Here is a 27,209-nt window from a genome sequence, read left to right as displayed (position 1 = left end):
AGTCACATGCTCTACTGACTGAGCCAGCCAGGCGCCCCTCCCAGGCATGCTTTTAATAAAATCTTGAAATACAAAGTCAAGGCTGGCAAGACCCTCTGCTATCTCTCTATGACCTTGTCCCCTTAGAGGGACATCATTTTGGATGCCTAGCCACACTTTAAACAAAGATCACGTAAACTAAAGGGACTCTAGAAGAGAGTTACTGATAACAAAGAAAGTGAAATGGTAAAACTATTCTTTGGAATGCTTTCTAATCTATATGATGCTGCCCCAGGGATGAAGAAAGTCAGTGCTTATATAAATATGTATGAAATATTAATCTGAATGATCAACCTGAGGAGAAAACTGAATAATAAGACAGTGAAAATTGGCCAGTTACAAAAGTGGGTTAAACATTCCTTGACTGAACAGGGATAAGGTTATGTGGCTATAGCAGGAATTGGCAAACTATTGTGCATAGACCAAATTTGCTCCTGCCTCATTTGTAAATAAAATTTTATTGAAACAGCCATATTCACTTATTTACATATAGCATATGGCTGCTTTCACGCTGTAACTTCAGAGTTGGTATGACAGAGACCATAAGGCCTGCAAAACGTAAAAAAAAAAAAAATTGGCTCATTGGCCCTTCATAGAAGGTGTCTACCAACCTCTGGTCTAGAGCTAATCTTTGAGCTAGACAAAATTAGTTTCTGTGGCAGTTTGTAACATAGATATGTATAGGGAATGATTCTTAATCTGTAAAAAAATTCGCAGTAAGAGAGATCTTCATTTTGTTATTAGAACTTTAAAATTGAAAAAAAAAAACTTTGACATTGAAAGTTGTGAAGCTTCTCTATTCAGGCCAGGCTCTTAGTCATGACTGCAGAAGAGGAGAAAGATCACATTTAAAAGTAAGGCTTAAAATTTTTTTAATGTTTATTTATTTTTGAGACACACACACACACACACACACACACACACACACACAGTGTGAGCAGGGGAGGGGCAGATATGGAGGGAGACACAGAATCCAAAGCAGGTTCCAGGCTCCGAGCTGTCAGCACAGAGCCGGATGCAGGGCCTGAACTTGTGAATCGTGAAATCATGATCTGAGCTGCAGTTGGACGCTTAACCCACTGAGCCACCCAGGCGCCCCTTTGGTAAACACCTGAGCTCAGCTGCACCCATCTACCTTGCCTGCATCACCAACCAACACTGTCCCTACAACCCACTGTGTGTGTATGTCTGTGCATATGTACCTGGGTGCAGGTAAACGCACACACACACACACACACACACACGCACACACACTGGGCTATGGCTGCACTCGTCTGATAGCTCTCTATACTCCTTAAATTCATGCCTCCTATGTCCTTGCTTGTGCTGCTTTCATGCCTTTCTTGTGGCTTAAAATCACTCATTTGCCCCCAAACTCTAGCTGTGAAGAGCACGAAACCAAATTCATTTTCTTGTCCTTGGAGCGTGCTTGGGAAATGTGCTCCTCTGCTTCAGTCTCCTGTTTCTGAACTTCATTCCCCTGCCTCTGGGTGAGTGAGCAGAAATTCAAAGGGTCCAATCAGTGCTCTACTGCTGTGGGTCTTCTGAGCTACCTTTTTAATACGTAGAGGAAAATCCTAAATTCACCGAAGTACTAGCATCTGCAAAACACAGGGAGGTTTTCTGGCGCTCTTTCAGGCAAGAACTAGTCTTTTTAACTTCAGCCACAACTTCCCTGCGAGCTCAGTCAGGGCAAAGCTAATGTTTCATTCTCTGAGTGGCTACCGATGCACCCAAGGGAGCGGCTGGCAGATGGAGGTATGTAGCCTACGTTTATTATGGGAAAGAATGAATGGACATGGTGGCGTGGATATAGAGGAATTCTTGGTAAGGAGGTGAACTATTAGAATCAGATTGCTGTTTTACTGGCCCATTAAACAACTTGGGCATGTCTGGCCATTCCTCTCACACAAGTTGTTTGCAGCGATTGCAACCCCATGGCCCAGGGCGGGGCTGCCATCTTGCACAACTCTGGTACACTCAGTGTGCAGGCTGACCCGCCACATGCAGCTGGCCTGAGGTAGTGCTAAGTGCATGGGTTTTGAGGTGCACATTCCCAGGTTTGATTTCCAACTTCAGCATTTACTAGCATACTGACTCTGTGCAAGTTCCTTAAATTTCTCCAGGCTTTTATTTGTTCATCCTTAAAATGGGTGAAGCATACATCATTGTGTTGTTATAAGGATGATATGAAGTAAAGTATGACACTTAAGAAAGGGGCAGATGCTCAGGGCACCTGGGTGGCTCAGTCGGTTAAGCATCCGACTTCAGCTCAGGTCATGCATGGTCTTGTGGTTCGTGAGTTCGAGCCCCACATTGGGCTCTGTGCCGACAGCTCAGAGCCTACTTGGGATTCTCTCTCTCTCTCTCTCTCTCTCTCTCTCTCTCTCAAGATAAATAAACTTTAAAAAAGAAAAAAAAATGGCAAGTGCCTAATAAATAAGCTTTTTGGGATATGTGTTTGTGGTTAGTTGTGAATCTTCACTGGAGATTTACGTCGCTGTAAACGATCTTTGTATGGAACGGGTTTTGATGCTGTTATACGTGAACGTTACTGGATTAGTTTCCTAGGACTGCTCTAACAAGTTATCACAAAGTGGGTGGCTTTAACAATGGAAATTTATTGTTTCTCTGTTCTGGAGAACAGAAATCCAAGATCAAGGTGCCGGCAGGGCCGTGCTCCCTCTGAAGGCTGTGGGGAAGGATCCTTCCTTGCCTCTTCCAGCTTCTCCTGGCTTCTCACAACTATTGGTGCTTCTCGGCTGGCAGCTGGATTGCTTCAACCTCTGCCTCTGTCATCACCTCCTTCCCTTCTTTCCATTATGTCTGTGTCCAAATTTCCCTCCTCTTATGAGGACATCAGTCATTGGATTAAGTCTCACCCAAATCCAGTGGGACCTCATTTTAACTTACTTATATCTGCAAAGACCCTATTTCCAAATAAGGTCATACACACACTTACCTGGGCTTGAGGCTCAAACATCTTTTGGGGGGACACAATTCAACCCACAATAGTGACCATGAACATAGTTTGGCAGGGAGGAGAAGATTCTCTTCAGGAACCCATAACCTTGGACAAGTCACTTAGCTATCTTTTGTCCTCAGTGTCCTCATTTGTACCATCCGTGAGATGAGGAGATTGGGTAATGTACTTGCTCACATCCCTCAGTCTTAATGTTTTATGGTTTTATGAAGGCTGTCAGATTCCAAATCCGGTAAACCCGAATTCCTGAGGTTCTTCTATAATGGTGGTCTGAGATAGCTGAAGAGAGGACATCGGCCTCGTGAGTGGGTCCTGTGGTGGGTGGCCTTCATGGGTGAGTCCATTGGTCAGCGGGGATCCCACCTATGGTGCTCCCCTCCTCTGTGCCCCAGGAGCAGCTCCTTGACAGCTACGTTCAATCTATGAGGGCCCTTTCCCACCAAAATTTGTTCTTTATTCCCCCTTTTTTTTTTCATTCAAAACCGCTGATAGTAAATTTGATTTTGACTTTTGCAAAACCTGCCTCCATTTCAGTAGATTGCTTTAGGGTCAATCTGTGTTTCGATCACTACTGTTGGCAAGTTTTGAACATATTAAGAGCCAGGATAGAACGCACAGATTTTTTTGGAGGGGCGGAGCAGATAGGAAAGCCCACACAGTGGACTTCATATGTGTTTATGTTCATTCCATGCAGAGGAAGATGTCCTTGTGGTTCATTGGCTTGACCATGGCCCTTCACATTCACATCTCACTTGAACCTGAAATAAGGGGGAAAAGGTCCTTTAGTCTAGCAAATACTCCATAAAGAAGACGATTTGTTTCACACATGTAAAGCAATTGAACATATTTATAGCTTGGAAGAACCTTTAGGATCTCCCTAGAGATTTACTGTTAAATAACTTCTAAATCCCAATGCTACTGGAGTCTTATAAGTCTTGCAGTTTTTATTATGAATGATATCATTACCTAGGAAATAACCGCCTGAACCACATTCTTTGTAAAAATTCTATAGAATATACCTCAGAAGTATATATTTTTCTGTAAACAAGCATTAAACAATATAAACTTGCTAAATTGATTATGCAAATTTTGTAAAAATAAACAAATACAAGCTGCATAAATATTTCTAATATCTATATATTACATACGCCAGGAACTATATTTTACCCTTCTATTAAGTTTTGCAAGTATGGATTGAAAATAATAATGATGATGAAAATAGTCAAAATAGCATTGCAGAACTTTAATTGAGAATAATATAGTGCTCTGGAACCTGATAATGAATATAATAAATCTCACACCACAATGCAATTAATTTCCCGATTTATTAGGAAAGTGTTTGCAAAGGTAAAATTCAGCCTGGTTCCTATTAATACAACACTGACCTTGAATTAGTGGCATCTGAATTAATGAGGTTTTGTTTTGAGGGAAACTTTTTTTTTGTTTTTAAAACAACTTATTTTGATTATATTAAACTTTTTTGTGTGTGTGGTTGCATCCATGATGTCGTCAGTAACTCAAAGTGCCCACTCATGGGAGCCAAAGATGTCCCCCTCAGAGCCACACTGGCGGAAGCATCAATTGTGAAGACATGCCCAATTCCTGTTATTTGTGATCCTTGCGGGTTACTTTAATCCTGATCCAGTGGTTTCTTCCACAGTAGTCTGCTGTCACTGTGGCTGCGAGGCAGAGGGGTACCAAGTAAAGAGCTCAAACCCTGGAGCTAGACAGACCTGAGAGCTCAAGTGACATTTCCACAGCTTACTGGCATATGACCTTGGCCCTCCTCGACTTCTCTGGCCCTCAGGGTCCTCATCTGTAACATGGATCCTATTGCATAAGATAGTTAACGGATGGAATGGGATAGAGCAGGGACCCCACTCTTCAGTGTTAGCCAGTGGGGTGAACGAGCTCCGGGTCTCACTCTCCTGCCCCTGGCAGTGACTAAACTCAGAATCAGCTTGTAGGAAATGTGGATGGAACAAAACTGAAATCTCCACTAGATACGCAGGGGGTGTGTGGAGGTGAAAAGGAAATGGGCCTTATTTGATCTTACTGTGGGATAGTTGGTCTGGATTAGAGGATCTCACAGCCCTTTGAGGTTTAATGCTAGATGAGAAATACATGTTTTACTTCTGTCCCAGGTCCTGGCACAGAGCTCCTAAAACCCTTGGAATTTCCTGAGGTATAGGGGTGATAGGAGCATCTTTTGTTACTTATAATGAGCTCCTCTTAACTACTCAACCTGAGTTTCTGCTAATGAGGTGACTTTTGGCAGAATCCCTAGACAGCTTCAGGATGGGGGTTGGTGGCCGGAAAGACCAGGCCATGATTAGAAGGTTGGAACTTTCAGCCCTACTCCCTGACTCTGAGGAGGGAAGAGGGGCTGGAGTTTGAATTCAGTCACCAACGACCAAGGATTTACTCAATCATGCTGCCATAATGAAACCTCCATCCATACCCCCAAATGAGGGAGTCTAGGGATCTTCCAAGTTGGTGAACCCCTCCATGTGCCAGGGGGATGGTGTGCCCCAACTCCAGGGAGACAGAGGCTCCTGTGCTCAGGGCTCCTCTGGACCTCACCCTCTGGACCTCTTCATCTGGCTGTTCATTTGTACCCTTTATAATAAGCTGTAGTAGTAAGTATAGCATTTTCCTAGATTCTGGGAGTTGTTCCAGGTAACCATCAAAACTGAAAGGGGGGCATGGGAACCCTAGAATTTATAGCCAAGTCGGAAGGAAGTGCGAGCAGCCTGGGCATCCCATTTGCACTGGCATTTGAAGCGAGAGTCGTCTTATACTAACTACTCCGGGTTGTTAGCATCTGCTAGATACCCAGTCAGTGCTGTAGAATCAGGGACTCTGAGAGCCTCCAGTGACCATTTCTGATAAGTTTTGCAACCAAACCCACCGTGTCTCTTGTTTTCAAACCATTACCTAGGAGGGGTGGCTGGGACAAAGTTTCTCAGGTGCTAGGCTGCTGCAAAGCAGGCATGTGTGTGTCTCTTCCCAGTTTCCAGTGTGTGTGTGCAATGACACCGATGGGGAGGGTCAGCTCTCTCCTCTGGACAGCTGTTACCAGATAGGCATCTTAGGGTGAGAAATCAGTGGCCTAAATGAGCAACCGGGAGCCAAGGGTCAACAAAATAAGGACGTGGGTTATAAGCCAAGGGCTTCCTTGAAGGGCAAAAGGGGAAGCTGTGTGTAAGACCCCTCATAGGTACCCTACTTAGTATGACAGCCTTGCAGATATGTTCAAGACACTGGCTGCCCCAGACTGAAAATATCTCCCTTGTTCTCCAGGATTTTCTCATTCACTACAATTCTTTCGGAAAGTGGGTAGGGTAGAACAAATGTAAATAAACACATAAATAAATATATGCCATCTTCATTATCTTGTTGCATCACTAGGATGAATCTCATTTTCAGGAACTTCCATGCCCCTCGGGAATCATGTGTCTACCCCTGTGGTTCATGTTTTCAATTTTGAAAAGCTTTTCCACAAACCATTTTCTTCTAGTTCTGGGCCTATGAAGCGAAATTAATTTACTTGCCTCCTTTCTGTGGTGTCAGCTCAGCCCTGTTAAGTTGGATGCTAGAGGACATGTGTTATAACGCTCCATGAGAACGAAAAAATGTTTTCCAGCTTGTAAATTGCTTTTTGTTTATTTAATTTTGTCTTTCACGGACTATATATTCAGCATATGCCTCTGGGGTCTTTTATACATTAACAATTCAAAAACCACTGACCTATAATCATATTAAAACTCCCATTTTATCTCCAGTTTAACCATAATAGAATCCTCTTACATGAGTTGGGCAGAAGCCTTGTGAATAGATAATCTTGCTTCTAAAATGCTAGGGCTTTATGAAGTAAGTAGGGATTATAAATTCAAATTGTGAGCCATTTTATTATTGTAGATTCTGTCATTATCATGCAATTACAAAGCATTCCAAATTTTATTGGTTGATCCATTTAGCTATCTCCTGATCAGTTCAGTTGTCGTGTTTTGTTTTGTTTTGGTCGCTATGACTGACCCTGCTAACAGGAGAAAATGAGTGCAGTTCACAGTGCAGGTGACAGATGAGAACTGGGCATCTCAGTGATTCAAAATCAAGAGACCGTTTTCACAACAACCTGTGTGGGTTGTCATCACTTAAGCATTTTGACCTTTTAAAAAGTAGCTTAAGCCTGGGACTTCTGAAGGCTAGGCTGAAATTTGTTTCTCCAGCTAAACTTGGTCCTTTCTAATCATTGGGGCTAGTCCCTTTACCTGTTTCTGAGTGGAAAAGTGTTTGTTTAAAACCATAATTACACTGACTGTCTGCCAGGTTTTGATTATCCAGACAAGTCATAATGTCATCTTAATGACAGCTTGGTCTGAATTTTATTATTCAATTTTATTGAGAGTTATGGGGGCAAAAGGGAGAGAAGTCTAAAGCTGCTGCTCTCCGTGGCCATTCAGTCAGCCTTTTGTGTGGCTGTTTATTTGATTTGATTTTTGCACCATTATTTGGATTACCATGTAGTTAAGCCAGCCGGGTCATTACAACTGCTAACAGAATCAACTACGTAATAGCGTATTTCCTTGACCGTGTTAGGACAAATGAGGTGACATTGTAAGATTGTGTAACTAGTTTATTAAATGCAACGATCTCAGTGGATACAAACAGGACATGGCGCGATTTCTTTTTCCTTTCATGGCGTTGCCAGATCTCTGCTCCCTGATCCATGATGGCACAGTGGACACATCTCATTGCTTAGGAGTGGCTTTCAGTTATAAGAATAATCTCACTTAAGTAGCTATGACTCATTTTCAAGGGTTAAAGTGTCTCTTCTAGTCGAAATCAAAACTTCAGTCTCCCATTCAGTCCAGAGCTTCTTCTTCCCGGACTCTCAGCCTCACCCTCTGGGCTCAGAGACCCAGCAGGGAAGGATGGGTCTTCTTCCTCGTTTCTTTGCCCTCCTAGTGTCTTTTTTTTTTTTTTAATGTTTATTTATTTTTGAGAGAGACAGAGACAGAGACAGAATGTGAGTGGGTTAGGGGCAGAGAGAGAGAGGGAGACACAGAATCCGAAGCAGGCTCCAGCCTCCGAGCTGTCGGCACAGAGCCCGACGTGGGGCTCGAACTCACGAGCTGTGAGATCATGAACTGAGCCGAAGTCGGACGCTCAACCAACTGAGCCACCCAGGCGCTCCATCTCCCAGTGTTTTCTTGAGGACAACCCAGCCTCTCTGGTGGGGGCTGAGGCGGGGGTGGCTTTCAGTACCCTCCCATCTCTGGCCTGGAGTGGAAGGAAGCTTTCCCTCTTTCATTTGGTAACTTTCTCTAATTACTCTTTCTTATTTCTAGTCTTTCTTAAATAGGCTGCAGATGGACTTAGGACAACAAGAAAAGTCCCATCAAGCATCTGTTTACAGACACAGACATCACAGCACACGTGGATTCCAGCGTAGAAACCTCAGCTCACATGATTAGAGAGATCTTCAAAGAGCAACATTGTTCCTAGAAGCTCTTCGGTTTACTAGGAAAGAGGTGACTGTAGAAAGCGGGTGTTGAGAAGAATAGCCCATATGGACCCCTGGATGCTGTTATTTTGCCTTTTAGGGCCCAGAGGATCTGGGTGTTTTCTTTGCTGATCTCCCTTGTGCATGTGATCAGGTGACATTGGTGTCTGCACTGATAGGGGTGGCTTCTACTTCTCACGGACAGAATCAGGGCCACCTGTCTCCTTTTGGTACCACCTCTTGGGTAGTGGGTGGTCCAAATAATGTGGAGAAGAGTCCTGAGTTTGTGCTGTCTCTGCTTTAATTTGTGTACATTTTCCTTTAACTACTCTGCTGGGAACATTAAATCAATGTGGATGATTTTTGAAGAATGTAATCTAGAAAATTCAATTATTTAGCGCCTGGAAGGGTTTCAAAGATTAAAATGCTGTGCAAAAATGTGTAAGCATTTATTATTAAAATTAAACAAATGTTTTCTCCATGCAATTAAATTGCATTGTCAAAATGGTGTGTTTGACTCCTCCAAACACATTTTGTGTTATTTTTATTTGGACTTTTTCTAATGCTCCCAGGCAGAATTAGAAACTTCTCTCCTCTGTTGCTCCCATAGCTTTGTCTTTATACCCTATTTTAGCTGAATTCAATTCAATTTGATTTTATTTAGTTTCAAATAACACTTATTAAGTGTAAACTCGGTACTAGTTACGGTTCTGGGCTCCAAGGAACAAAACGTTAAGTTGTACCTTTCATCAAACTACAAGAGTGTGTGTGTGTGTGTGTGTGTGTGTGTGTGTGTGTGTGTGTTTTAACTTTAATGCAGTTAGTTCCCTGGTAACAACAAAATTCAAAGGAGGCAGAGGGAAGGGAATGAATGCCTATCAGCATTCCAGGTGCTGACAGCTTCAAAGATGAATGATTTTGATTGCATTGAATTAACTATGAAAGCTTTCAGCAAAACTGAGTCCTTTCCCTTTTGGAAGGATTCATCTTTTTTTAAGTTTATTTTTGAGAGAGACAGAGAGAGAGAACACAAGTAAGGGAGGGGCAGAGGCAGAGGGGGACAGAGGATCTGAAGCAGGCTCCATGCTGACAGCAGAGAGCCCGATGCAGGGCTCCCACCCACGAACTGTGAGACCATGACCTGAGCCAAAGTCGGACACTTACCCAACTGAGCCATCCAGGCGCCCCTGGAAGGATTCAAATCACCGTGGATGGGGAGAGAAAGGACTTCTCCCGCCTACCCCCATGGAAGAAGCACAACAGAGAAGGATGGTGGCAAAACTTGCCTTTCGTTAGTTTTGCCCTTGACATTGGTGAATACAGTTCTGCAAATTGGAAATATTTCCTAGGTTTCCAGGTTGCTCAAGCTCCCAGCAACTGGGCCAGGCATGATGGCCACTTTCTTCCTAAAGTCAAGCAGTTTTCTTCATTTTCTCATATAACTCCAACTTGTTTACAGAGGGATGATCCTGAATATTCAGCTGATATTCAGAAAAAAATATCGGTAAGGAACAGCATTCATGGTTACAAAGTCATTGCAAAGATAAGAATTGCAGCATCAGGATTTTGGCCTCGACCTTTGAGTATGAGCAGAGATTTTTTTAAGAGGGAAGGACATCAAATAAACTAAACTAAGCCCCCCAAAATTGTGTATTAAAATTACAATACAAAAAGACAGGATAATAATCACAAACCATTTGCCTGTGTTAAAAAGCGCAGGATAAGGTCACCCACATTGTAGACACTTATTATGGAAAGTTCGGATTCTGAAAAGGATGAGAAAAACATTTTCTTGTTTTCTCCTCGTCTATAAACCTGTGTCACAGCCTATTCAAAACTCCTCAGAAGCAAAAACACTTTTGAGACGACTTTTGTGAGGCTGCAAGTTTGATAGAATACGAGGTTAACTGAGTGTAAAAGACCAATAAAATAAATAAATGGTGAAATATAGGGGCAAAAGAAAATGAAGGGAAGGATCACAAAATGAATGGGGTAATTGCCTTTTTTACGTGCCCTGGAACAAATATGGAGGATGTGAATCTTCCTCCTTTGAGAACTTGAGAGAATCTATTAGTAAATGATCTGGTTCTGGAGCCTTATTAGGAAGTAGTTCTTTGACAGTTCTTGTTATTGCTTTACTAGTACATTATGGTATTTCTAGTTTCAATTTTGGAAATTTCCGTTTTTTTAGAAAATTGCCAGATTTTGAAATTTATGAGCATAGACTTGAATATGGTGTGAGAATTGCATGTGCAAGTCTATGCTTATCTATTTAAAGTCCCCTCCATATTTGTTGTCGCATACTTCCCCTGTTCTAAATTTGTGGTGTTGTTTTTATTTTTTTCTTCATTTAACTTTTCAGATATGGACTACTTTGCTTATTTTTTCTCACATATAAAGTTCTCGAATTTGTTGACCAATCCCTAATTTTATTAATTTGGGCTTTTTACCTCTATTATTTTCTTCCTTTTCTTTATTTTAGGTATCTTGTAATCTTCTTCTAGCTTCCACATTCAAATGACTAGATTTTCTTTTTTCAACCTTTCTCGAATAACAGTTAAAGCTTTTAAAATGTCAAACTTGTTTCTGGGCACAATTTTGGCTAAATACCTTAAGTTTTAATATGTGTGGTTCTAATTTCTGTTTTTTCTAAATACTTTGTATTTTTATGGTACCATAATAGAATGTGTATTAGATGTCAGATGGTGGAGTGTTTTTTGTTTAAACTTCTATTACTTTTTTATTTGTACTGATAACAGAGAATGTGACCTATAATATTTTTGCTATCTGGAATCTATTGACATTATCTTTTTTTCTTCCTACATATTTAACTATTTGTGTGTATGTATATATATATATATATATATACACATACATGTACATGTGTGTGTGTATTCCATGGATACATGTAAACTAGTATTCTTAAACAAATACAATTGTGAATTCAACCTTTCTATATACATTAGTCAAATACATAATTCTTTCTTAATTCTAGATTTCTTTCTTTACAGTATCTTCCTCATTGGTATATACATACATTTAGGTCTCTACCAGCCTTAGAGACTTTTTTCAATGCTGCTACTCCTTTGAGGTAGTTCTGGCTCTCACCTGCACTGCACTGATAAGTGTTTAGAAGAGTCAGGTACTGTATCCAAAATCTATAAAGAACTTATCCAACTCAACACCCAAAAAACAAAATAAGTGACGAAATGGGCAAAAGACATGAACAGGCACTTTTCCAAAGAAGACATCCAGACGGCTAACAGACACATGAAAAGATGCTCAACATCACTCATAATCAGGGAAATACAAATCAAAACCACAATGAGATACCACCTCACACCCATCAGAATGGCTAAAATTAACAACTCAGGCAACGACAGATGTTGGCGATGATGCAGAGAAGGGGAACACTTTTGTACTATTGGTGGGAATGCAAACTAGTGTAGCCACTCTGAAGAACAGTATGGAGGTTCTTCAAAAAGTTAGAAATAGAACTATCCTATGATCCAGCAATTGCACTACTAGGTATTTATCCAAAGGATACAAAGTGCTGATTTGAAGGGGCACATGCACCCCAATATTTATGGCAGCACTATCACCAATAGCCAAATAACGGATTGAGCCTAAATATACATTGACTGATGAATGGATAAAGAAGATGTGGTACACACACACACACACACACACACACACACACACACACAAACACACAATGGAATATTACTCGACAATCAAAAAGAATGAAATCTTGCTATTTGCAGCAACATGGATAGAAGTAGAATGTATCATGCTAAGCAAAGTAAGTCAGAAAAAGACAAATATCATATGATTTCATTCTTATGTGGAATTTAAGATACAAAACAGATGAACATAGGGAAAAGAAGATAAAAACAGAGAGGGAGGCAAACCTTAAGAGACTCTTAAATCCAGAGAACAAACTGAGGGTTGCTGGAGAGGAGAGGAGTGGGGGATGGGCTAGATGGGTGATGGGCATTAAGGAGGGCACTTGTTGGGATGAGCACAGGGTGTTATATGTAAGTGATGAATCACTAAATTCTACTCCTGAAACCATTATTAAGCTGTATATTAATTAACTTGGATTTAAGTAAAATAAAAGTAAAATAAAACTATGTTAATAAAAAAAATAAATTGAGAAGAGGTTAAATAAAGTACAGATCAGAATAACCAGAATAAAATTTGAATTAAAAAAAGGAATCAAGGGGCGCCTGAGTGGTTCAGTGAGTTGGGCATCCGACTTCAGCTTAGCTCATGATCTCTCAGTTTGTGGGTTCGAGCCCCATGTCGTGCTCTGTGCTGACAGCTCAGAGCCTGGAGCCTGCTTTGGATTCTGTGTCTCCCTCTCTCTCTGCCCCTCCCCTGCTCATGCTCTATCTCTCTCTGTCTCAAAAATAAGTGAAAACATTAAAAAAATTTTTTAAAAATTAAAAAATTAAAAAAGGAGTCAGGTACTCTTACCAACTCCAGTACCTCACTACTCCTTTTTTTTCTTAAAAATTTTTTTAATGTTTTATTTTATTTTTGAGAGACAGAGTGAGACAGCATAAGTGGGGGAGGAGCAGAGAGAGAGGGAGACACAGAATCCAAAGCATGTTCCAGGCTCCAAGCTGTCAGCACAGAGCCCGACGCGGGGCTCAAACCCACAAACTGTGAAATCATGACCTGAGCCGAAGTCGGAGCGTAACAGACTGAGCCACCCAGGCGTCCCACCCCTCTTTTCTTTCTTAAAATGCAAACTGTTAAACCTTCTTGGAGGGCACACCCTGAGGAAGGTGTAGAGGTGTGAGCAGATGAGATCTATGATGTTAAAGAGCTTGTGCTGGATTTGAATTTCGAAACTCTCATCAAGATTCTCTGACTTGGCCCGGTAGAAGTCAGCGTCATCCCAAGGCTGGTTAGGAAGAGTGGAGAACAAAGGCAGAGTAATGGCTTCTCAGACCAGAGCTTCTATTACATCTTCCCTTCTTTTGCCTTTACCAGCAAAGAAAGAGTGGGAGGGGGGAACCTGACACTTTGAGCATCTCTGGTGTTGAGCATACAAGAGTGGAGAGCAAGATCAGTCTCCATGAAGCTGGAAGGTGGATACCACAGAAAGCTTTTTCTAGTGACCCAGAGAAGGAGAAAAAGAAGCTTGGCTGATTATTTGTAGCTGTCAGGTCCTCTATCCAAGGTGGGGGGTGCTGTGTCCTCTCCGCCTACTCATGGAGACATTGCTACCCTTTTTATGGACTCTCAAACCCCTGCCTTGGCAGACAATTCTTATCTGTGTTACAGATGAAATTTTTCTGGGCACTACCTCACCCTTTCTCAGCCCCAGCTGACACCTTACAACCACGTGAAAGATCCAGAGCCAGAACCACCTCGCTCAGCCACTCCTGGATTCCTGATCCCTAGGAATGGTGAGAGATAATACTTGATTTGGGGGGAAGCTTCTAAGTTTGGGGGTAATGTGTTACACAGCAGTAGGTAACCGTTATAGTGCACAAGAGCTTTACAGAGATGTGCAATGAGGGTTAAAAGAAAGAGGGGTCATGTCCCCATGGGAGGATAGTAAAAGCCTCCAAAGGAGGGGCATGGCATTTGGAACTGGTCTTGTAGAGAACTGAGCATATATGTGCATATGGAGGAGAGAGAAGAAACATTTCCGGAGAAAGGACAAGGAGATAGAAAAGTGAAGGTCATGTTCAGGGCAAAAGACAATCTCCACGATCTGCAATCTATGGTGCAAATAAGGACTAGTGGGCGATGAGGCAGGTAAGGTGGGCTGACACAGTAAAACACCTGTGTGGATCCTTTTTCTTGCCTAAACCACTAAGGGCGGTCATTTGCCCCTTGCACCTCTTCTCTTTCTTTATGGAGTTCCTTGGTGATCTCATTCACACCTAAATTTTAACCAGTTTCTACCTGGTTTGCTTTAAAATCTAGCCCAGACCTAACCTGAATGATTCAGTCTCTCACCTCCAAATGCGTGCTGATCTTTTCCACCTGGATATGCCACCAGTATCCCAAATAGTTTTGGCTCCTAAATTCATCTTCCCCTCCAGCCATCCTCCGTAACTGACCACCTTAAACCTCAAGGATGGCACTGCTACTGGTTGTTTTCCCAGAGACCACTAAGTGGGGAAAGTTGTGGGAATCCAAAAAGAGAAGTCTCTTGTGGAGCATTTCCAAGGATGCAATTTAATGCCATTGAATGGAAGTCTGTGGGACAATGCAGAGGAAGCAAGGTCTGTATCGCTACCCTTAGAGTTATCCATCCCCTTGCCCCAGCACGTGTGCTGCACTTGCCTGTTACCGTCTGTGGATGACTATTTGAGATCCCGTCACAAGCAGCCATTTTCCATTGATTCTAACCCTGAATGCAGCTGCGTGCATCGAATTCTGCACTTGGTGAGATGAGGTTCTTGGGAAGGACAGTCCCTTGGGCTGAAGACCTTGTCATGCCATTTGTATTTTTCTGCAGTTCGTCATTGGATCTCATCACCTCTGCCTCCCCTTCCCTCTCCAGAGGTTCTCAGCCTGGCTGCAGGTTAGAATCTCTGGGTAGCTTTCAGGAACTCCCTCACCTAGTCCGCACTGAAGACCGATTAAGTCACAATATCTGGGGCTGGGGCCTAGACATCTTGTTTGGAAGTTTATCCTGTGCCTCTGATGTGTAGTCTGGTGGTACTGGTGGATGAGAAACAGCATTGCCTGGGGATCTGATGCTGACCTAGCCTTTAATTCCTGGGGAAATCATTCACACTTTCTGAGAATCAATTTGCAATTCTATAGAAGGTGATAATATTTGCCTAGCAGAATTATTGAAGGGGCAAACGAAATAGTGGTGTGAAAAGCCATGGTAACTGTAAAGAACTAGGTACTGTTATTATGATTGTCACACTCCTGCTGCTCCCAGTCTGATTCCAGCCCTAATCACCTTCACAGGCACTAGGACTCTTTAGCTGTGTCCGTTGCCTCCAGGATCTCTGCCTCCAATTCCTCCTGCACACCAGGGTCACATCAGCTTTTCTAAATTCCGCTCGTGCTCAAAGACTATCCTACTTTCCATTTCCCATCAAACCGATACATCCTCACATTGAAACCCAAATTACTTTTGTAATCTTATCTTCTATTTCCTAAAAGGGTTCATCTGCATCCAGATATCTAGCCAGCCAAAAAATGTCTTGAATTTCTGCCATATGACAGCACTGAGCTACAGCTCTGGGGTAATGCAAAGATGAACCAGAGGTAAGTGAACCAAGAAGGTGACCATCCAGAAGCTCATATAAATGCTTCGTTTTAGTTAAATATAATTTCGGAAGAGCAGAGAATGCCTGAAATTCAATAAAAACAAAAAACAAACCACCTAATTCAAAAATGGGCGAAGGACTTGAACAGACACTTCTCCAACAAAGAAGACATACAAATGGCTAATAAGCACATGAAAAGATGTTCAACATCACTAATCATTAGAGAAATACAAATCAAAATTACAGTGAGATACTGCTTCACAACCACTGGACTGGCCACTGTAAAAAAGAGAGACAGAAATATGTGTTGGCAAGGATGTGGAAAAATTGGACCCCTTGTGCACTATCGGTGGGAATGTAAAATGGTGCAACTACTGTGAAAAACACTATGGGTATTTCTCAAAAAATTAAAAAATAGGATTTCCAGATGATATAGCATTGCACTTCTAGGTATATATCAAAAGAATTGAAAGCAGGCACTTGACAGATACTTGAACACCCACATTTATAACAGCATTATTCACAATAGGAAAAAAGTGAAAACAACCCAAATGTCTATTTGATGAGTGGATAAATTAATGGTGGTATATCCATACAATGGAATATTACTGAGCCTCAAAAAGGGAGGAAACCGATACACGCTACAACGTGGATGAACCTTGAAGACATTAGACTCCGTGAAATGAGACACAAAAGGACAAATGTTGTGTGATTCCACTTATATGAGGTACTGGAGAAATCATTTTCATAGAGACAGAAAGTAGATGGCCGTTGTCAGGGGCTGGGAGGAGGGGGGATGGGGAATTACTATTGTTTAATGGATACAGAGTTGCAGTTTGGGATGACGAAAAGTTCAGGAAATGGATAGTGGGGATGGTTGCACAACAGTGTGAATGTACTTAATGCCACTGTAACCATACATTTAAAAATGGCTACCATGGTAAATTTTATGTTATGTACATTTTATCACAATAAGAAAAAAAATGCTGTTTCTCTCTGTTAGGCCTTTGAAACTCTGTGTGGCAGTCCATCTGACATAGTTTTCTCATATAAAGACTGTGCAGCGGAAAATCAAGCATACTTGTGGAAGTGGCATATTGGGACGATTTTGGTTATAGGTAGCAGAAAACAATGCAAAGTGTCTCCTACAATAGGAGGATTATTACCTCGTGGGATGATAAATATGGAGGGAGAACACTGCTAGGATTGCTTAGCGTGCAGACAAAGTGATGTCATCAGCCTTGTCCTTTACCCTCCTCTCACCTTTAGAATGTTCTCCAAGAAGCTCCCCTTGTTACAAGACAGTTGCCCCATCCTGACATCATATGCAGATCAGGTAACATCCAGCAGCAAAAAAAAAAAAAAAAAAAAAAGGGAACTACTTCTCCCTCCCAGAGTGCAGAACTCTTTCCTAGAAGCCTTCCAGCCAACTTCCTCTTGTGACTCATTACCCAGCCCTAAACCAATTCCTGGCAAAAGAAATGGCATTACCATGAGTGACCACGTGACTAGGCAGGATTGCCGAAGTCATGTGGGGTAGGGTGGATGCTGGTTATGCTATATGGAAAGAGAGCAAAGTAGAGTAACAGGTCACAGGCAACCACTGAATCTTGCGAGAAGTATGATCCTGGGCAACTTACATAAATATCTCCGAATCTCACTTTCCACAACTGAGGGTAACAATACCTACCCCAGCTGGGTAGATGGGAGGAGTTAGTTAGGTGATATTTGCAAAGTACCTAACAGAGTGATTATACACATTATTGTATTAAACATACTTCATTACTCACAGAGTAAGTGCTTCATAAATGGTAGCCGTCATTACTGTTCTTCTTCTCCCAAACATGTAAATGAGCATTTGCTTGGCCATCATTTTTATTTATTCAGTTTTTAAAGAAGTAATTTTTTAAGTTTATTTATTTATTTTGAGAGAGAGAGAGAGTAGGGAGAGTAGGAGCAGGGGAGGTGTAGAGAGGGAGGGGAGAGAGAGAATCCCAAGCAGGTCCTGCGCTGTCAGCACTGAGCCCAATGCGGGGCTCAAACTTATGAACTGAGAGATCATGATCTGAGTGGAAATCAAGAGTCGGATGCTTATCCGACTGAGCCATCCGGGCGCCCCTGCTTGGTTATCTTTTCTAGCTTACCCAGTGTCAGTAAGTACTCAGGAAATAAATGGCACCTGGATATCCCACCATGGGTGTGGTATCCAATTCTACGTGAACAGGAGTCCTAAGGTACATTAGTTTGCTAGGGCTATGATAAGAAAGTGCCACAAACTAGGTGGATTAAACAACAAATTTATTATCTCAGTTCTGGAGGCTAGAAGGCTGAGATCAAGGTCTTGACAGGGTTGGTTCCTTCTAAGAGCTGTGAAGAAGGGATCTGTTCCAGGCCTCTCTCCTTGGCTTATAGATGGCCATCTCCTGCCTGTTTTCACATCATCTTTCTTGTTACGTGTCTGTGTCCAAATTTCCCCTTCTTACACGGACACTGGTCATATTGGATTAGGGCCCATTTTAATACTTTCTTTTAACTTACGACCTCTACAAAGACCCTTCTCCAAATATAGTCATGTTCTGGGGTACTGGAGCTTAAGACTTCATACAAACTTTTTTTAAATGTTGATTTATTTTTGAGAGAAAGAGAGAGAGTGTGTGTGTGGATGTGTACAAGCGGGGGAGAGGCAGCGACAGAAGGGGACAGAAGATCTGAAGCAGGTTCCATGCTGACAGCAGAAAGCCCGATGCAGGGCTCGAACTCATGAACAATGAGATCATGATCTGAGCTGAAGTCAGACATTTAATTGACCGAGTCACCTGGTGCCCCAAGAGTTCAACATACAGATTTTGAGAGGACACATTTCAACCCATAACGTAGGGTAAGTATAGCTATTAGAAAGTCCATATGCCTGAAGCCCGGAGTGAGAAATCTCAGGTCACGTCATAATTCTTTATCCCACCATACCCACCTCCCTCCCCACTATGATTTGGAAATAACCCTAAATCCCACTTTGGCTGAGCTGGAGTAGCTAGGTTATAACAGATAGGTGAAGAAACAACTTCGGGAAAATCCCCTGAGAGCTGATACAGGAAGCTAGGAAGCATGACTCTGGAAGGGAAAATAGAAACTCCTGATTGGTCATCAAAACGAACATTTATTAAGCACTGATCATGTGCAGGCATGAGCCCTCTATTCTATATGATGCTGGGGTGTGTGTGTGTGTGTGTGTGTGTGTGTGTGTGTGTGTGTGAGTGAGCGGATGAAAGGAATAAACAAGAGTTCTAGTCTCTAAGGATATGTTGATGTGCACATGGCAGCTTGCTATGATGTAAGGCAGAGTGCACTAAGTTCGAAATAAAAGAACAATGATAGGCCACAAGAATTCACAGAAAGTAAGAATGAATCTGGTTGGAGAAATATGAGTGAGCTTTGAAGGGACAGAAGGTGGGCACCTGGGTGGCTCAATTTGCTTAGCGTCTGACTCTTGATTTCAGCTCAGGTCATGTTCTCACAGTTTGTGGGTTCAAGCCCCATGTTGGGCTCCATGCTGACTCTCTCCCTCTCTCTCTGCCCCTCCGCTACTCTCAAAATAAGTAAATAAACTGAAGGGACAGAAGATCATGGTGAGAGACAGAGATGTAGACAGCCTTGTAAACTTGAAAGCACCAAACCTTTGGGGATTGACAATTATAAATGGTCACGTAGCTGCATAAGGTTCAAACAAAGGGTGAGGGTGAGGAGAGGGAAGAACAGATCCACTTGAAATCTGGGGATGATTTGGGGCCCTGAAGTACTATGAGCCACTGTGTCAGGCTTAGAAGCCACTTGCTGACCGTGGGCTACAACAGGAGCAGCTTGGAAGAGGCTGAGATGCATTTCAGCCAAATGCAGTGGAATTGCCTGGAGACTGTGGTCCACGGCAGAAATCTTGGTGCAGATAGTCAGGGGAAGTGCTTTGGGTTTGGTAGACCTGGGTCAAGTTTGTATTCACCATTTACCGGTCCTGTCTTATTGGGCAAGGTATGTCAGTGGTGTAGGCATCAGTCTCCTTGTCTGTAAAGTGGGGGTGATCATACTACTTCTCCATCATACTTGGGAGGATGAAATACTGTAGGTTATGGTCAGCAACATTATCTGGTACACAGGCCCAGTTACTGTTCACCAACAAAAAGCAAGTTATCCTTTACTGATTTTGGACTTGATGGTTCTCTCGCCCTGTAGCAGAATAATTTGGGTTCTTTAGAACAGCCAAATATGAGAACGTGCAAACCGCTGTGGACAACGGTGAAGCAGAAAGGTTGGGAATGGAGTGGAGGGTGCTTGACTCCATCTCCCTTCCCAGTGCACTCCACCCACCGGGAGGGAGAGAATCAAGAGGAAAGACATTAAAGCAAAAAGAGTAGAAAGCATATAGAGAATAGCCAATTCAGCATTGCGCTATCCTGGCCCCTACAGGGGTCTGACCTCTAGGTGATGCAGACCAGAGGTTGACATCTCTCCTCCTGACCACTAGAGGGTGCCCTGATTTGACCCTTGGGATCCAGAAGGGCCTAAAACAGATGTTTGCTTCCTTCGTGTTGGAGAGATTGCAGCTCAGAATGACTGTGGCTCAGAGGGGAGACAGTGGGGAGAAGGGGCGGGTGAAGCTGGGTCTGGGCCTGAGTCGGGTAAAGGGGTGCCAGGTCAGCTTGAGTAAGATGCAGGCTAGGAATGGAGTATGGAAGGATGCATTGCCGAAGGACTAGAGCCAGCTTCGTGGACCAGTAGGGCAAAGTGGTAGTTGCAGACTTGGGTCTGAACAATGGTGGTGGAACCTCCTTGTTGTTGTTTCCCTTTTCTCCTGTCTCAGAGCTGCACCACTGTGCCATCCGGCAGCTGGATCAGCAGGTTAGCCGAGGGGAGATCAGTGGGTTCCAGGAACCTGACAGCCGGTGGAAAGGAAAGATAGGGAGGACCGTGATTGACGGGCATGGGTGAACAAATGGATGAAAAGAGAATAGGACAGATGATGGAGGGGAGGGACAGCGGGTAAGAAAGGAGCTGCATAGTCCAAATCTTCCCTGGCCGATCGGATGTGGTCCTTCCAGCCCATTAGGCAGTGAGAACAGTGTCTCATGTTGATGGTACAGTATAAGGAATTCAGTTTATAATGATTTCCCTCTACTGTACTTAGAGCAGACATTAGCAACTGACCGGTGGATATGAGGATCTTGCTCAACCCCAAACTGTACAAATGTGATGAGAACACAGCAGACACCTGCTGTTGAGGGGGGTGCCTAGAGGACTTTGGTATCATAGTCTAAGGCTGACATTCAGCCAGGACGCACCAAATGGCTACATTGTTGATGGTCATCGTCCAAACAAATTGGTGGATGCCTAGGCCTACAGCTGGTTAAACATGTTGACTATTACCCTGACTATGCTCACATAACTCTAGACAGCTGCTCTATAATGTCTGCTGTACCTATCAAAGATGAGGCTAAAAAAACAATGAGTTGTCTTCGTTCAATCCATCACCACTTTTAGAAAAGCGATCTAGATGTAGTTCCTTGAAGGTCCTATGGGGTTTCCAGAATACTTCAGTATTTTGTTCCCGAGAGGTCTCATTATCCTTAGATCCAGAGTACCTGGCTGTAAGTAGGTAAGAGATTTAACAATGTATCCAATAGAGTACCTTTCTCACTTGGTATACCTTATCAGAATAATTAGTCTGTCGGAATTGGCTTCAGTAGGGCCCCCAAATAAAAACCAGTTTTGAAATGTGCACCCTCTTTAGCAATCATTATCGGTAAACTTTATCTAGACTATCTATCGTTTAAGACAACTTTTTTAGACTTTTAAAAAGATTATATATGCCCTAAAGTGGCAAATATCCCATAAGGGAAAAGTAAATTTGCAAATTGAGTGAGAAAAACTCACTCTTCTTCCCTTACTTTCACACAGACCACTGTGTTTCTGAGACTTCTGGTTACCAAAGGTATGGGTTTTTTTTTCCCCACAGGCAATTCTCTGTGACACCAGCTGGGTGTCCTACAAGTCAACTCCATTCTCACACTGGAGATACAGCCAGATCCCACAGGTCGAAGGTTCAGTCCCACAAGCCTGCTGCCCCGTCTCCCAATTGCAATTCCATGCGGTCACCTGAACACCTGACCACCGGTGGGCCATAAAGCAGACGTTTATGGCCCATCACTTCCTCCTCAGTTTCAATTAATTTGCTAGAGTGGCTCACAGAACTCAGGGAAACAGTTTGCTTACTGTTTATCGGTTTATCATAAAAGGATACGATAAAGGATACAGATGACCATCCAAATAGAAGAGATGTGAAGCAGGAGGTAGGTGGGAAGGCGCTGGGAGTTTCCATGCCTTCTCTGGGTGCTCCTCTCCCCTGCCCCCCACCCCCGACTTCTTCATACTCACCAACCTAGGAGCCTTCCAAACTCTGCTTTGGGGACTTTCATGGACACTTCATCACATAGACCTACTCAATAGTTAAATCCATTTCCAGCTTCTCTCCCCTCCCTGGAGAAGGGGATGTGGGGCTGAAAATTCCAAGCTTCTCCTCATGGCTTGGACTTTCGGGTGACCAGCACTCAGCCAGGAGCCCACCAAGAGTCACTGCATTAGAACAAAAGACATTCCTATCACCCTGGGAATCCTCAGGGGTTTAGGAACTCGGCATCAGCAACTGGGGGCCAAGGCCAAATATTAGAACAAAAGATGCTCCTGGTGCCTTTATCACTTAGAGAATTACAAGGGTTTCAGGAGCTCTGTGCCAGGAACCGGGGGCAGAGACCAAAAATACGGTTTCTGCTATTTCACACAAATCACTTTGGTTTAATTATCTATCAGGACGGATGATAATGTGTTTGGTTAAATATGGCTCCTTCGTTCATCACTGACAGCACGTGAAAGCTGGCTGACTGCGGGGTGCTTCTTCGATGTTTCCAAACAACTCTACTGAGGTATAATATACATACCATGAAATCCACTTGGTTTAACATTTTTTTTAATGTTTATTTATTTTTGGCAGAGAGAGACAGAGACAGAGTGCGAGCAGGGGAGAGGCAGAGAGAGAGGGAGACACGGAATCTGAAGCAGGCTCCACGCTGTCAGTGCAGAGCCTGACGTGGGGCTCGAACCCATGAGCTGTGAGATCATGACCTGAGCCAAAGTTGGACGCTTAACCAACTGAGCCACCCAGGCACCCCTGAATCCACTTGTTTTTAAGTGTGCAACTATTACCGTGATTCGGTTTCAAGATGCAGTTTTGACATGTAAAACTCATACGTGTTATACAACTCACCGTCACTGTTGAGCTGGATTAAGATCTTTCGGGGTTGTAAGCATCCAGCAGGGTTTGCTTGTTCCTTGTCCTGATTCCCCTCTTTCTTTCTCTTCTCCTCCCCCTGCTTCCTTCCTTCTCTTCTGCCCTCTTCATGTGTTAGGTGCTCCGGGTAGAAGGTGAAAGATAATCCCTGCCCTCAAAGAACAGGAAGACAGTCACAAAATCCATGAAAAGACATCATCACATTCTTCTGTGGAAGACATCATCCCCCATAGAAGGGGTGTCTTTGGGGTTGTGGGGTCACATTTGTCTCAGAGACTTAAGGGCTCAGGCCAATAAACACTTGTTGGGTACCTGTGCTCAATGCTGCGAGTATAAAGATGAATAAAAGCTCATCCCTGTCAGGATTTAAACAGCTTTAGTTCAACCTCAGGTGACTAAGCATCAGTCAATGTTACCAGTCTGACTGACCTTGTGACCCAGTCCTGGTCTCCCGAACTTTGCCCGTGGGAAGTACAGACCCATCTCTTGGGCGCTGTCTGATAAGGGCTCACTGCCTGCCCAGCTCCCTCACTTCCTGCAGTGAGCTCCTCGAAGGGCCCTCCATTGCCCCTGAACTAAAATTTCAGATTTCTTCCCACACAGAGACTTCATCACCCCCTCTCCTGCTCCTCCCTTTGCCTTTTCACCCTCCAATGTGCAATTTATTTTACTTATTTGTTAGGCTGTATATTCTCTGCTTTCTCTGTTTGAGCGTGTGTCCTGTGAGGGCAGCGATTCGGGTCTGTTTTCTTCTCTCTCCTGATCCTAGTCCGTACTCAAAGAATATCTGTCCAGGGGCGCCTGGGTGGCTCAATCGGTTAAGTGTCCGACTTCGGCTCAGGCCATGATCTCACCGTCTGTGAGTTCGAGCCCCATGTCAGACTCTGTGCTGACAGCTCAGAGCCTGGAGCCTGCTTTGGATTCTGGGTCTCCCTCTGTCTCTCTGCACCTCCCCTCCTCATGCTCTCTCTCTCAAAAATAAAATAAAAACATTAAAAAAAAAAGAATACTGTCCAATGAACTCATGAATATCTGATCTTTATGTTGTTCCTCAGGACCAGCGCCCATCCTGATGGGTGTCTCCGTCTGGCATGTGAGGCCAGAAGCTTTGACCACGCTGCCCGCCAGCTTGCAGCTCCGAACCCTGCCCGGCCGTGGGCGCCTTGCTCCTGGACCGGCCTCGCTGAACACTCCGCTCAGACGTGTCGCTGCCTGTTCCTCCCCTGACTCAAACGGTTGCTGCCTTCCCCGGGGGGCTGCCCCCAACTAGTCTTAGAACTGGCCTATCCCAGTCTGCCCCAGTTAATTAACCTTCTCTACGTGACAGCTTCACAAGACTGGACAGAAGGCAGAACACCCATGATGTCGAGTGAATTAAAATGCCAGCCAGCGGGAATGAATGAGTAAGGACGCAAGTGACCCCACACCACGCCGAATGCTCGAATCCTCCCAAGGGGTTGTTTTGAAAGCAGCTGAAAGAAGAGTTTAAATATTTTGGAATAATTACTGGTCCCTGAAATTAGCTTCTTAAAAGTAGGCTTTAAAGACCCTCGTGTATAATCATAATATTTATAGGCTAAACTTTCCCGGTAAAATATTTGGGTGTGATAACTTACCATCCTATTCCAAGCTCCTGGTCACCATCAGAGATTTCAATACTCTCGTTAGCGTCTCATTGAAAAAAACCTTTTTTTTTTTTCTGCCCTGAAATTGAGGCCGAAAATAAAGACTCCTAAAGTCTGCTTCAAGAATACCTGAGGCTTTTAAAGCCCCCATCTAGTTTTCACTCCTGCCAGGTGCAGCGAGGAACTTCAGGGAACGAAGGGAAAAGGGGTAGTAGCCAAGTGAACGCTTTAGTTAGGAGAGAACTGACAGCCATCGAGCTATAAACCTGTCCCTGGGTGACTGATTTCTGTATGTGCTTAGTGACAACACATTTGGAAAGACCATTAACAGGTTTTACTCGTGGAACAAGGAGGGTCGATTGAGTACATTTTGAATTTTAGTAGGTCATACAGGGCCCCCTCGTTGGTTCACAGGGTTTCCTTTCCTTGGGAGAAGCACTTCAATGAGCTTTTGGCAAAGGTTAGCATGGGAGTTCTTTCTTTGTGGACAAGACAGTAGGACAGAAAGACAGCTCCACTCCAGCAGGAGTGGAAAGGCTGCATATGCTCTGTTGATGGATTCAGTAAAGCCCTGGTGCTGAAGATCCGGGCAGGATGGTCAAGGCTTATCTTTACCGGAGTCATAGAATAGAGTTTTGGATCTTCATTCTGCATAGAAATCCTTTAAAAAGAGCACGGATACCCTCCTCTACGGGCGACTCCCCCCTCCTTCATTCCCCAATTTTGCAGTCACAACAAGAGGCAAGAGACCAGGTCTTTACATTTCCTTGGAGGAAGTAGTCATTCTAAGCAGGGTTTCAAGGTGGAGAATAAGGTGGGCCCCGGTGGGTCGCACCTGCCATATAACCCTCAGGACTTGCACCTGCCTCTTTCCTACTCCCCGACCCCCTCCCAGGGAGCGAGGCGGTGATGTGTGTGTGTGGGGGGCGGGGGGGGGGGTGGTGTGGTGTGGTATCTGTTCCGGCCTCTCCGGACGCGTCCTCCACTCCACAAAAGCAGGACCCCTCCCCGCTTGGATTACGTGAACTTTTAGGGGCAGCCCAAAAGTATCTGAGGTGACGCGGATTCCAGTCCCTCGGTCGCCAGCCGCACATTTGTCCCCGCCAGCCTCTGCCCCCACCTCGGCTCTGCTCTGGAGCCGGCTGAACGCCGCCTCTTCACACCTGATCGTCGCCCAGGTCCCCCACCCCCGCCCAGTGCGCGGAGGGGAAAGACAACGCCGAGGTCCCGGCCGAGGTTGGGCACTTGGGGCGTGGCCAAGGGAGCGCGCGAGCCAGCGTGGGCAGCTCCGCGCTCGGGGTGTCGGTGTGGCAGGCCGGACTGACAGACGCACGTCCCGGACCCGCCGCCGCGGGGGCGTGGAGGGGGGGGAGGTGTCGGAGGAGGTGGAGCCGCCGGGGAGGGGCGGTGCCGCGGGGAGCGGAGCCCGGCCTCCCGCCCCCACCCCCTTCGGTGCCTGAGTCTGGGCGGTGACACAAAAAGCTCCCGCTCGGAGCCGAGCGCCTGGCGGCGGTGTCCGACCGGGAGCGCCGAGGGCGGCGGGCAGGTGGGGCGCCTCCCGCAGGGTCGAGCCGGGGGCAGGGGCTGCGGGCGCCGACGCCGCGTCCCCCGCGCCCGCCCCGCAGCCTGCCGCTGCGCGCGTCTGGCGGAGCGGGTGGCGGGCGCGCCGGGACCACCCCGCGATGCTACCGCTACCGCCGCCGCCGCCTCTGTAGGGAGCGCCCGAGCCCGCTGCGGAGAGAGGTCGGTGACTTTCGGTTTGTTTCTCTGCTCTGGCCCTCCCGGGTCGGGGGCGGCGAGAGGGGCGCGAAGGGTTGGATGTCTTCGCCCCCACGGCGGCCGCGCCCGGAGCCAGGGAAGCGGGGAAGGGGAGCCGCCGCCTGGTGTGTCGGGGGGCGCCTTTTGCACAGTGGATGGGGGGAGTCGGGCCGCAGGGGTCCCGGGAAGGGGAGCGCGGGCCACAGCGGGGCAGCCCCCGGGCGCCGGGGACGGGGTCCCTGGAGTTGCGTGTCTCCGGAGCGCTGGCGGAGTTGGGCTGGCGGCTGGGGCGGGGGAGCGGCGCTGTCGGCGGCTCCTCGGAGTCCTCGGATGCCCCCTGGAGCTCCGGTCCGAGGGAGCGCGTCTCGTGCTCGCGCCGCGCGCGCCCCTGAGGGTGCACGTGCGCGCGCGCCCCAGCGGCGCCCCCACCCCGCACGCGCCCCGGGATGGTCCCCTAGCGAGCCCCTGGTCGAGCGCCTTCCCCGCCCCCCAGAAGTTGCCCTCGCGCGCCACTCCGCCGCCCCGGAGCCCCTCTCGGGAGGAGAGGGAGCAGGGGCGGGCCAGATGTTGGGGGGTCTTTTGTGCGGACCCACGTGCCGGGGGCGCCTGCTCCTGGAACGGCAGCGGCAGGACAAAGCAGGCTGGACGCGTGGGACGCTGCACGCGAGGCTGCCGTCCCCGAGCCCGCCTAGGGTGGGGGTGGGGCGGGGGG

General features: G+C 45.3%; 1 protein-coding gene and 1 long non-coding RNA gene across 9 annotated transcripts in view; both read left to right on the top strand.

Annotated features, from left to right (window-relative positions):
* Positions 1-24,609, top strand: part of LOC106979381 (uncharacterized) — an 81,002-nt gene extending 56,393 nt beyond the window's left edge. For 2 of the 4 annotated variants that reach the window (XR_008291527.1, XR_008291526.1), the window contains exon 5: positions 8,377-11,485. This is a non-coding gene — a long non-coding RNA (uncharacterized LOC106979381). Of the gene's footprint in view, positions 1-8,376; positions 11,486-13,826; positions 13,952-14,659; positions 15,783-24,169 lie in introns of those variants that run through there. The other 2 variants (XR_008291528.1, XR_008291525.1) reach the window with 2 other exon arrangements.
* Positions 24,610-26,198: 1,589 nt separating this feature from the next.
* Positions 26,199-27,209, top strand: part of RNF152 (ring finger protein 152) — a 78,255-nt gene continuing 77,244 nt past the window's right edge. For all 5 annotated transcript variants that reach the window (XM_027069096.2, XM_027069102.2, XM_027069101.2 and 2 more), the window contains exon 1: positions 26,199-26,482. The gene's annotated coding sequence lies outside the window, so the exon portion shown is untranslated. The remainder of the gene's footprint in view (positions 26,483-27,209) is intronic.

This window comes from Acinonyx jubatus, chromosome D3 (genome assembly GCF_027475565.1).
Source record: "Acinonyx jubatus isolate Ajub_Pintada_27869175 chromosome D3, VMU_Ajub_asm_v1.0, whole genome shotgun sequence".
In the NCBI taxonomy this organism is placed as follows: Eukaryota; Metazoa; Chordata; class Mammalia; order Carnivora; family Felidae; genus Acinonyx; species Acinonyx jubatus.
Note: the sequence above shows the minus strand (reverse complement) of the source record. Positions and strands in the feature narration are given on the sequence as shown.